This window comes from Silene latifolia, unplaced genomic scaffold (assembly GCF_048544455.1).
Source record: "Silene latifolia isolate original U9 population unplaced genomic scaffold, ASM4854445v1 scaffold_833, whole genome shotgun sequence".
Lineage (NCBI taxonomy): Eukaryota > Viridiplantae > Streptophyta > Magnoliopsida > Caryophyllales > Caryophyllaceae > Silene > Silene latifolia.
In genome coordinates this window covers 1-10156 of record NW_027413745.1, presented here as the reverse complement: position 1 = coordinate 10156, position 10156 = coordinate 1, and the positions used below count along the sequence as shown (strand labels likewise).

The 10156-nt window shown below is 36.2% G+C and overlaps 1 long non-coding RNA gene across 5 annotated transcripts; it reads right to left on the bottom strand.

Annotated features, from left to right (window-relative positions):
- Nucleotides 1-863: 863 nt before the first annotated feature.
- LOC141640485 (uncharacterized) lies at nucleotides 864-3072 on the bottom strand. Of its 5 annotated transcripts, XR_012543019.1 has the most exons (6): nucleotides 2728-3072; nucleotides 2439-2523; nucleotides 2149-2254; nucleotides 1815-1877; nucleotides 1036-1145; nucleotides 864-923 (listed from the first exon to the last, which is right to left on the bottom strand). It is a non-coding gene; the product is annotated as an uncharacterized LOC141640485 (long non-coding RNA). The 5 variants fall into 5 exon arrangements; XR_012543018.1 differs by lacking the exon at nucleotides 2149-2254 and having other exon boundaries at nucleotides 1815-1889; nucleotides 2439-2556; XR_012543016.1 differs by lacking the exon at nucleotides 2149-2254 and having other exon boundaries at nucleotides 1815-1889.
- Between the last annotated feature and the right edge of the window lie 7084 nt (nucleotides 3073-10156).

The following is a 10156-nucleotide window of genomic DNA, read 5'->3' as shown; positions in this document are numbered from 1 at the left end:
ATATGTGGAACTAAGGTCCTTATTTATACTACAAAATATGCAGAGTTATGGAATGACTCAAACTTTGGAAACAAATCACGGAAAAATCTGAAAACAAGCAGAAATGAGCTAGGGAAGAGGCGCAGCAGCTGCTGCGACCCTTCGAAGAGGCACACCATCTGCTGCGTCTTTTCCCAATGGTCTCCTCCTGCGGAAGAAAGAATTCCGCATTTCTTTTATGGAATTGCGGTGGATCTCAACTTCCTTATTTATTAAAATAAGATTTTCGGGATATATTTTACCAAAAGATATAAAATTAATTTATGGAATAAATATCCGGAATATTCTAGGACATCCCGACTCGACATTTTAAACGGTTTATTAGAAAATGAAGCGGTTTTTTAACCCGGACTCCAAATGAACTCTAATTACTGTCAAAACGACTGTATCGGCGCGTAGATGACAACTAAGGGGTAGACACAAGTATTTGATCTATCACTTGACTATAAACTTACGAACTGTCATAAATCATTCCGCGTACCAAACATGCGGCCTAATCATCACTGGGTGGTTGGCGGGAGGTGCAGAAATGAGCAATCTACAAAATCATAAGTGCCTGAAAAACACTAAATAAATAAGTGCAGTATGTTCTCTGAAACAAGAGCTAGAGGTTATAAGAGAGATGCCAAATTTCCAATAGAACGAGCAAAGTCAATACCTGGGGATCGTGACCTTTGACAGCTACAAAAAGAACACTAACGCAAACTAGGGGAAGGCAATATTCAGCTGACAAAAATAAACCACGAGAGACGATACGAGGAAATCCAAATTGCAGTTGAATAATCTGATGGAATTAGGTTTTCACCTAGAACCCTCGCCAAGGACCCTAGCAATTACAATGTTAAATGACTCTGTGTACTCAAGTTTCTGTCCAGCAATCTGTCCTATAGCCAAAGACACATAACATGTGCAAACTTCAGGCAGAAAGAGGTAAATAAATATAACTTGAAATCTACAAACTAAAAAAGGTCACCGAGAAAATTCAGGAAGAAATACCTCAGCCCTGTCACGGACAACTTGTGCATTTGACACACCAACGACACTGATCGTATGCTCCAAGAACAAACAACGCTTGTTCAAGGACTCTAGAAGAGTGAAATTTCAACCTACACACAGTATATTGCAATGTCATAATACAAATTTCCATATCAAAATCGAATGGAAAACAAATATCGCTTGGCACAAGTGACTAATCTTCAAATCTTTTACACAATACAATACTAATGTTCCTTTCGATCAACCGTAACAGTGTTCAAACCCACTATGAGCTAATTCCATACCCCGATTTTGTACTTCATTAATAAAAAATCCTCCGTAGTTCCCCCTGTATAGTCTTTTGGCAGGAGTAACTCAATAATTCTATAACATAATTAACGTAAACCAACCCAAAAAGAAGAGCAAACTCATAATGCAGTCTCCAACATCATAAGATAAACAATCACATCACTATTTTAAGTTCAAATTTGCCAAAAGAAAACCACAAGTTATTTGGAAAAGAATACATCCTAACAGATTAGTACAAAGTGATTCATTTATACTTATATGATCTTCTAGTACCAAAGTAGCCACATGCGAAATGATATAAACGAGTTTCAATCTCTTATCTAAGGTAGTTATATGAACTTTTCAAGGCCTCAAATTTGTTTCATTTATACTTATATGAACTTTCCAAGGCCTCAAATTTGTTTACAGACTTGGGACTCTTATACTGCCAGAGATTTTAAAACCAACTGAAGGAAAAACCAAAAGCATATCAAAAGAGCTACAAAGCTTACCATCATCAGAAGGAGCAAAGAGAATGCGACCGCTATACAAGTGACTTTTCTCAGTAATAAAACCTGCAAGCACAACTACATTAAAGGTTAATCAATAGCCAAAGTAAAACATGCTAACACAACTGAATTTAAAAGTTAAACAACAACCGATTAAATCCATACACAACAACCGCACCCAAACCCCAAATCATCTGATGAACAAAGCATAAATAATGGGAATAGTAAACAAGTTAAAGACACCAGCAATTACAAGAATTAGTAATAAAAAAGTGAAGAGAATCAAATAATTAAGGAAAGTAAAGAAACCCCAAACAATAAAAGGAAAAAAAGTGACCTGAAGTTTTCAATGTAAAAAGGACTGGTTGAACATTGTAGGTCACATCAGCTTTTTGAGCCACCATCGACGGGAAAGTATATGAAGTATTTGACAAAGGTAACAACTAAACAACACAAATCCGTTCCTCTTAATACTGATTATTATATGACACAGGTAACAACAATCATTTAACCTAAATAAAAAATCGAAAACTTGAATCGAAGCACTATTATACCGACAGTAAAATGAAATAAGAGATGCGAAAAGAAAAAAAATACCAAAAGAAAAGCGAAAAGGAAGAGAATTACAAGATGAGAACGAGAGATTGATGCGACGGAAGCCATTGTTGAAGAAGTTCGGTATCAATAGCGAGAAATGAAGAGTGTCTCGACTCTGAGATTGTTGAACTTGGTGTCACTACTCTCACTGTTGCTTGTATTAACAAAATTAAATAAAAAATTCTACAAAATACTGGTATAATAAACCGAATCAAGTATGTTCCTAACCCTAAATTCAATAACCCTAATTAATCAATTTCCCCAATTAAACTTTGAAAATTATAATTAATAAAGTAAGTATGCTAGTAGAGAGTTATACCAACTACATATCGATGGAAACCGATGGCGGCACGACAACGGCTGAAACGAGATCTGAATGGCGAACATGGACAAACCGCGCTCTGGATTGCGGCGTGGACGAACAAGACCGCAACGGATGGGGACGCTCGCTTCTCGAGGATAACACATTCACTGTGGTGGTGGTGGAGGTGCGACAGTAGCAGTGGGGGCATGGTGATGGTGGTGGTGGGATGATTGAGCAATAGTAGGGTTTGCGAGATGTATAGTTTTATTTGATATGAGTAGATAATATGAGAGGCCGTGCGTTTATTGTGTTCAAATATTCTGTTTTTTTTTTTTAAATCAAATATCATTTGCATCGGTTTTGAGAACAATTGATGCAAAAAGCGTATATCAAATATATCAGTTGAAGAACATAACTGATGTATTTGATTAAATATGCCAGTTTTGCTCATAAGTGACGCAATAATTACATCGGTTTTGTTAAAAAAAACCGACCCAAAAAGCATAACTATAAGGCGAAAAGGCATTCCCGCTAAAAGTGAGTACTTTTTACGTCAGTTTATTTAGAACCGACGTAATTCAATTGACGCAATAGGGGGTTTTCTACTAGTGGTCTAACCGGGAGGTCACGCCAGTATTGAAGTTTGGTAAAAAATATGGTTTTTTTTATAACCACGAGCAGACAACTTAGGTCCCTTCTTCCTATACGTTCTCAATATCTTTCACTTTCTCATACACTTCATGACCATTCAAAATCTAAGGACTCCCACGTTGCTCAGGACACCCATTAAACGCCTTGTGAAGCTTATGATAATGATGATCAGGGTATAACCATCGACGATTTTCCCTGTACACATGCTTGTGAGAACGCTTCAAATATTCTGATTCAACATCCCCCCACCACTACTACAGATACAGGCTATAACAACGGTTAAAAACCGTTGTTATATAAAAAAGCGGACGTTGTTAAAGCGTCCGTTGTAAAAGTTTTTAACAACGGTTGGTTTTCTTAAGGAACCCGTTGTTAAAACTATTAACAACGGTTTTAAGTATAAAAACCCGTTGTGGAAAGTGTGACTCAATTTTGGTAAGAAAGTTATAACAACGATTTTTTCTCAATAACCGTTGTTGTTTATTTTTAAAAACAATGGGTTGTTTCTCAATAACCGTAGTTGTTTATTTTTAAAAAATAAAAAAAAATTAAATAAAATATTACTAGATGCATGCATAATTACGGCCCGTTATAATTCTGATGCATGCATTATTACTGCCATCCCTGTGCATATGAATGGACAATATGGAACGAGATGGGTTATAATAAGATTTGAAGCAGCAGAGAGAGATATGATGATGATTATGGCAGAACTTCCTAAACATATATTAATTAAAAAACAACTCAAACCACACATTACTTAGTATAAATACATGCATTATCTCAACCACCATTCCATTATCTGACTATCTCCAAACCCTAACTGCTAAAACAAACTCCAAACCCTAATTAATCTTTCAAACAAACTCCAAACTTCATCAACAAAATGAATGATATCATCCTTAAGACTCTTACTGTGATTGAGAACAAAAACAGTTTCATCCGCCGGTTGCACCACATTGAAGACAGTTTCAGGAGCTACCTTGTGGATGCTCGATCCGCACTCAAGGACGCCAAAAAAGATGGCTTGACAGAGCAGCAGTTGTTGCAGCTATATGACGATATAGCAACTGCTGAACGAAACCTCCAAATAGCTAAAGAGGATAGGATGGATATCATAGAAGAGAATAAGACTCTCTATGAAAATATAAGAATTACATTTTTATCAATGTAATTCTTTTTTTAATTTATGACAGAGCGAAATAGCTTGCGGCTATATGACGATATAGCAACTCCTAAACGAAACCTCGAAATAGCCAAGGAGGAGAGGATGGATATTATAGAAGAGAATAAGACTCTCTATGAAAATATAAGAATTGCATTTTTATCAATGTAATTCTTTTTTTAATTTATGTATTTATGTATATATATATATATATATATATATATATATATATATATATATATATATATATATATATATATATATATATATATATATATATATATATATATTATTTAATTAATTAAGGTTATCATGCATTCCTCTCTATCATCTTGCTTCTTCTTTGTTTTATTTTATTTAATTTGTTTTACTAGCTAATTAAGCGAATAATACTTAGAGAAATAACATAATGATCGATAAAAACACATACATGCAAATGAAATAATTAGAAAAAGAAAATAATGACGATGAAAGACGATGAAACCAACAGTGACGGCGAGATTTACCTGATAATTAGAGAAAGTAAGAGACGATGTGTAACACCCCGACCCAAACCGGGTCGGGAGCGGTTACTTATGATAGCTCACCAGGCTGTGTACATGGCCCACAGATCAACACAGGTCTTTTATAGCGCATTTTGTCCTCACTCATGCGCATCCCAGGAAGCTTCCCAGGAGGTCACCCATCCTAAGATTACTCACAGCCAAGCACGCTTAACTTTGGAGTTCTTTCGCATGGATGACCATAAAAGAAAGTGCACTTTGTTGATATGAGTAGTACTTTCAATCCCTTTAAGCACTAGTCATTTAAGCCTATCAATGGACCTCTTCAATTACCGTGGGGTGTTACACGGTGAAACCAACAGTGACGGCGAGATGATAAAGCGACAATGAGAAAGAGAGAAAGAGACGATGAGAAAGTGTGTGTTTGTGTTTGTGTTTGTGTTTGTGTTTGTGTTTGTGTTTGTGTTTGTGTTTGGGTTTGTGTTAAGGTTTGTGTTTTGTGGCTGTAGCTGATCTGTGTTTGTGTGGTTTATAGTATGGAAAGTATTGACAACGGTTGTTAAACAAAAACCGTTGTTAAAAAGTTTTAACAACGGGTTTAAAAAATAACCGTTGTGATTACTTTTCACTAACTTTGCGCCAATTTTGCGCCAAATTATAAACAACGGTTGTGCATGTTTGACCCGTTGTTAAAACTTATAACAACGGTTATATAACCATAACCGTTGTAATTAAATTTTGTAAAATTCGCGCCATACATTCTACAACGTCTAAGGTTATTTCCGTGAATAAGCGTTGTTAAAGGGGCGTTGTAGTTGCCTGGATTTGTAGTATTGCACACAATGAGCAAGCCCCTCTCTGTTGGGTTTATATACCTATTATTAGACATTTCTAATTGTGATTTAATTAACATATTAACTTAGTGATTATGGATCTAGTGCATGCATAACAAAATAAAAGAGATAAAGAAGAAAACAATGTTCCTTACATTGTTAAATGGTCCGAAACTTTGGGCACAAATAAGGACACCTTCCTTATTTGTTCTTGAGCTAAAAGATTATGGATGATCCTCCAAACCAAATCTCAAGTATAGAGATTCTCCTCTTGTTTCACCCAAAACAAACCCTTAAAAACTAATAAGAATATTAACTAGATATTAGTCTTAGTTTCCTTAAAATAAAATTCTAATAATATAGTAGTTACTACACTAGTAATATGGAGGAATTATTAGAATTTAGTTTGAACAAGATTAAGATCTAAAACTATTTTAGAGAGATGTGGGAGAAGAATAATGCATAAGATTATTTTGCATAAGAGTAAGTATATAAAATAAGGGCCAAGCTCTGTTTTTGATAAGGGAGGCCGGGTAGGAGGGGTGAAGAAGGTGAATGCATGGCCTTCACCTTTTGCTTTTCCTCTTATCAAAATAGTAGGTATGCAAGGCTAGTTTTTAGGGTAATCATTGTGTTTATTTTATACTTAAAATAAAACATCCACTAACCCTAAAACCCTCCAATTTTTCGGTCCACCCATAAAATGGACATCCATTTTATATTTGTCAATTTGTCATTTGTAATATGGTCATTCATTATGTAACATGTAGCATGTATCATGTTGTTAATTATTTTAATGCATATTTAACAATTAAATATCATTATATAAACTAATTAAATTACATATAACAAATTGTCTAGTAATTCATAATTACATGGTATAAAATCGGTCATGTTAATATAATTCACAACATCTTGTAATTATAATTAACTATTCATACTTATCTCAATTGTTTCATAAACAATAATAAAATTTTAGTAATATAAACATTTTAATTACTAAAACGAATCTTATTTAATCGAATTACAATAAGATACAGATTCTCACTCACAAAATAAATTGTTCAATTTTAAGGAGTTATTTAACTTGTATCGATATACAATTAATTAACTTATCTATTAAGGGAATTTCCCTATAGGTGTGACCTTAAGGGATCAACTGATCACCACCGTCAAATAACAGTAATGTCAAACTCTAGTTAGCTAATCATTACCGATTATTGTTGATCAGTTGACAATATTACTGAATCATCCCCGCTTATTCTCATCATGATATTTAAACATGTGATCGCACTATTATTGAGGACACTTACTCCAACAATCTCCCACTTGTCCGAGACAAGTTGTAGATACCCATATCCGTCGATATTGGAATTTATAGAGAACCCGACAAACACCCGATGATGATAGGACACATGTATTTATTAGTTGTCATTGTCATTATTTGGGTTCGTTTTACGATGTAGAATGAGCGTTGTCGACGGAGTATTTTATTAATTTAAATGATATTTAAATTAAAGCTTTTTTTAAGGTGAATTCATTTTACTCTATTTTGAATTTATTTTCTCAAGTTTATTTTATTGAAAATAAGATAAATATTTGATTTGAAAAATCATTTTATGAGTATATTTGATTTGAAAAATCATTTATTTTAATGTGTTAATTGATTTGAAAAATCGATTTAAAAATCAAAAAAAAACTCGTTTTGAACACGTGTTTTGGAGCTCGATTATAGCTCGGTTTTTGAGCCCGTTTTCTTTACGAGTTGGCACGAATCTCGAGTACACTAACCAACCTAGGCTTCTACCCATCCAACCCCAGTTCGAACCCCCTTATCCACATCCCAAATCTCGTCCCAAGCCCCCCAACATAGCCCAACTCCTTCCCAACCCGTGTTCAACATAGCCCGTTTGTTTTGCTCCAAACTTGGTCCAAACCCGCAAACCATCACCACCAACCCGTACTCCACACTACCCACCATTCCCACGTCCAAACCCACCATGAAAACCCTCCACAAAACCCGTCTCCAACACTCCAAAACAGGCCCCAAACAACACGACACAAACAGCCCCCTGTTTTCGTTCAGCTCAAACCCGAGTCCAAAACCCGCTCCAAACACCTGCAAAACCCGTGCCCATTAACCCTAAACCATACCCTAGTATCCTACCTATACTTCCCTAGCTTAACCACCAAGAAAACCCCTCACAAAGCCTCTCAAACCCTCACAAAATCTGCTGGACAGCAGCTATGCGTGAATGAGCCCGTCTGCCTCTACCCTCTAAAAACCCTACCTTAACTCCTTATAAATACCCCCCCTTCACCATACATTCATTCCTCTAAGTTCTCCATACATACAACCGTCATTCACAAGCTTTAAACTCCAGAAACAAACCCTAATTGCCTCCCAAAAACCCTAGACAAAACCGACATACAAACAGAGAATCAGTTTGTGTGTCCTCTTTGAAACCATTCGTTCTCCCTTCAAACCTCCATCAAAATTTGAGTTTCATGTTCCAAATTAACCACACAACATCCATCTACACATTAGATAAAGATTTACGAGCCAAATTGCCCTTGAGAGTACACGAATTCCCTCGAAAAACAGAGTGTTATACACTCTGTTTTTGCGTTTTTCTGTCTGGGTTCTGTTTGTGCTCGTTATTCGTGCCCAATAACTCAAAACGAGCAGGGGTTGTTTTAAGATCTCTGTTCTCCTCTCTTTCTAATTTTCAAAACATCTTTTAAATCGAATTTTCACCGTGAAACGAGAGAGAAATCGCAGTTTGAAAGTTGCTGTCCAGATTTGCAAAAAACGTGTTGTTTGCTTTGTTTCTTCGTCGACGACGGCCTCTCGAGATAAAATCTACCATCGATTACGACCCAAGACGGTGTCAACGATACATGTAGGTTGAGGGTGCATCAAATCCTCCTCTTTCTCCCTTTTATTTCGTTTTTTTTATGTTTGTTTTTTTATAGTTCGTTTGTTTGTTTATCGTTTTGTTTATCGATTGTTCTTATTAACTATGAAACTAGTTTAGTCCGAGTGTGAGTTAAAGTACCACCATGAACACCCGCGTTGACTTGAGATGGGAAAGAAACCGCTACATCAGTCGGTCGTACACCCCCGTCTCATTTACATATCCTCGTGTTCAAGGTAGGGCATTAATAAAACAAATTCTGACTTCGCTCTTCGCTTTTGACCCCTCTCTTCTCTCGTGTGATTCGACCTACCCCTGGACCATTTACATGTTAGTTTGACCTCTGATCGTTAACATATAACTCGTTTAGATGACATTAGATCAATTTAATAACCTAATTAGACACTTTAGGGTACATCGACGTAGCTTTAAAAATCAACTGATAATTCTATAACCTAATTGAACGCATCTCTCTTTTCACTCGATTTCTCGCGAGCATAGGAGTGCGTGATTAGCACCTTCCTATTAACACTCGATGAGTAGCGTTAATATCGTAACTCCTTGACCTAATTTGACCCCTTTAGGCCGTGTAGAATACACATTTGCAAGACATCTTTTCAATCGATCAACGTCGTTTCTAACTTGTTTTCTAGCCCGCTTTCGAACTTGTTTCGCAATCAATTGATCTAACTAATGAACCTGACCTAGGACCTAGGGTAGCCGTGTCAAGAGTGGCCATGGCTTGGCCGTGTCCTTTGGTCTTTCTTGTTTCGTTTGTTTTACATCGTTTGTTCTTTATTGTTTTGTCGCTTGTAATTTATCGTTTGTTCATCGAGTTGTAATTTTCAAGTTAGCTTTCTTTTATCGAGTCAAAACCTCTTCCAAAAACCTTAGGCTTGTTTGGTTAGATGGTTGTGCCCCAATGCATGTAAGAGCGTAGTAAATCGCATGTTGTTTAAAGCAACATGGCCCGATTTATGCTAATGCATGCTTTGGTGCGTAGACCTATGTCTAATTCGATGAGATTAAGTGAAAGCACACATTACGAGGAGTGACCCAAGGCCGTGAGTCATGTAAGTCGTGGGCCACCCCTTCGTGCACGTTTTCCTAGGCCGAATGGCCGTGTAATGCGTCATGTACGGTTTTGTGTATAGCGTTGTATTTTAGATCGAGTTGTATCTTTAATTTATCGTTGTGTCGGCATGAAATGCCTGGGTTGTAATAGGATAGATCCCAACGGCTCCCCCATTCCCCTCGGCCTTGTTTGCTTTGTTTTGTATGTTGTTAGATCAATCAACCCACATGCTAAATTACAACTTTGACAAAGTTAGTTTAGTTGCATCTAAACGACATAGAAATTGTTGTCACATGTTA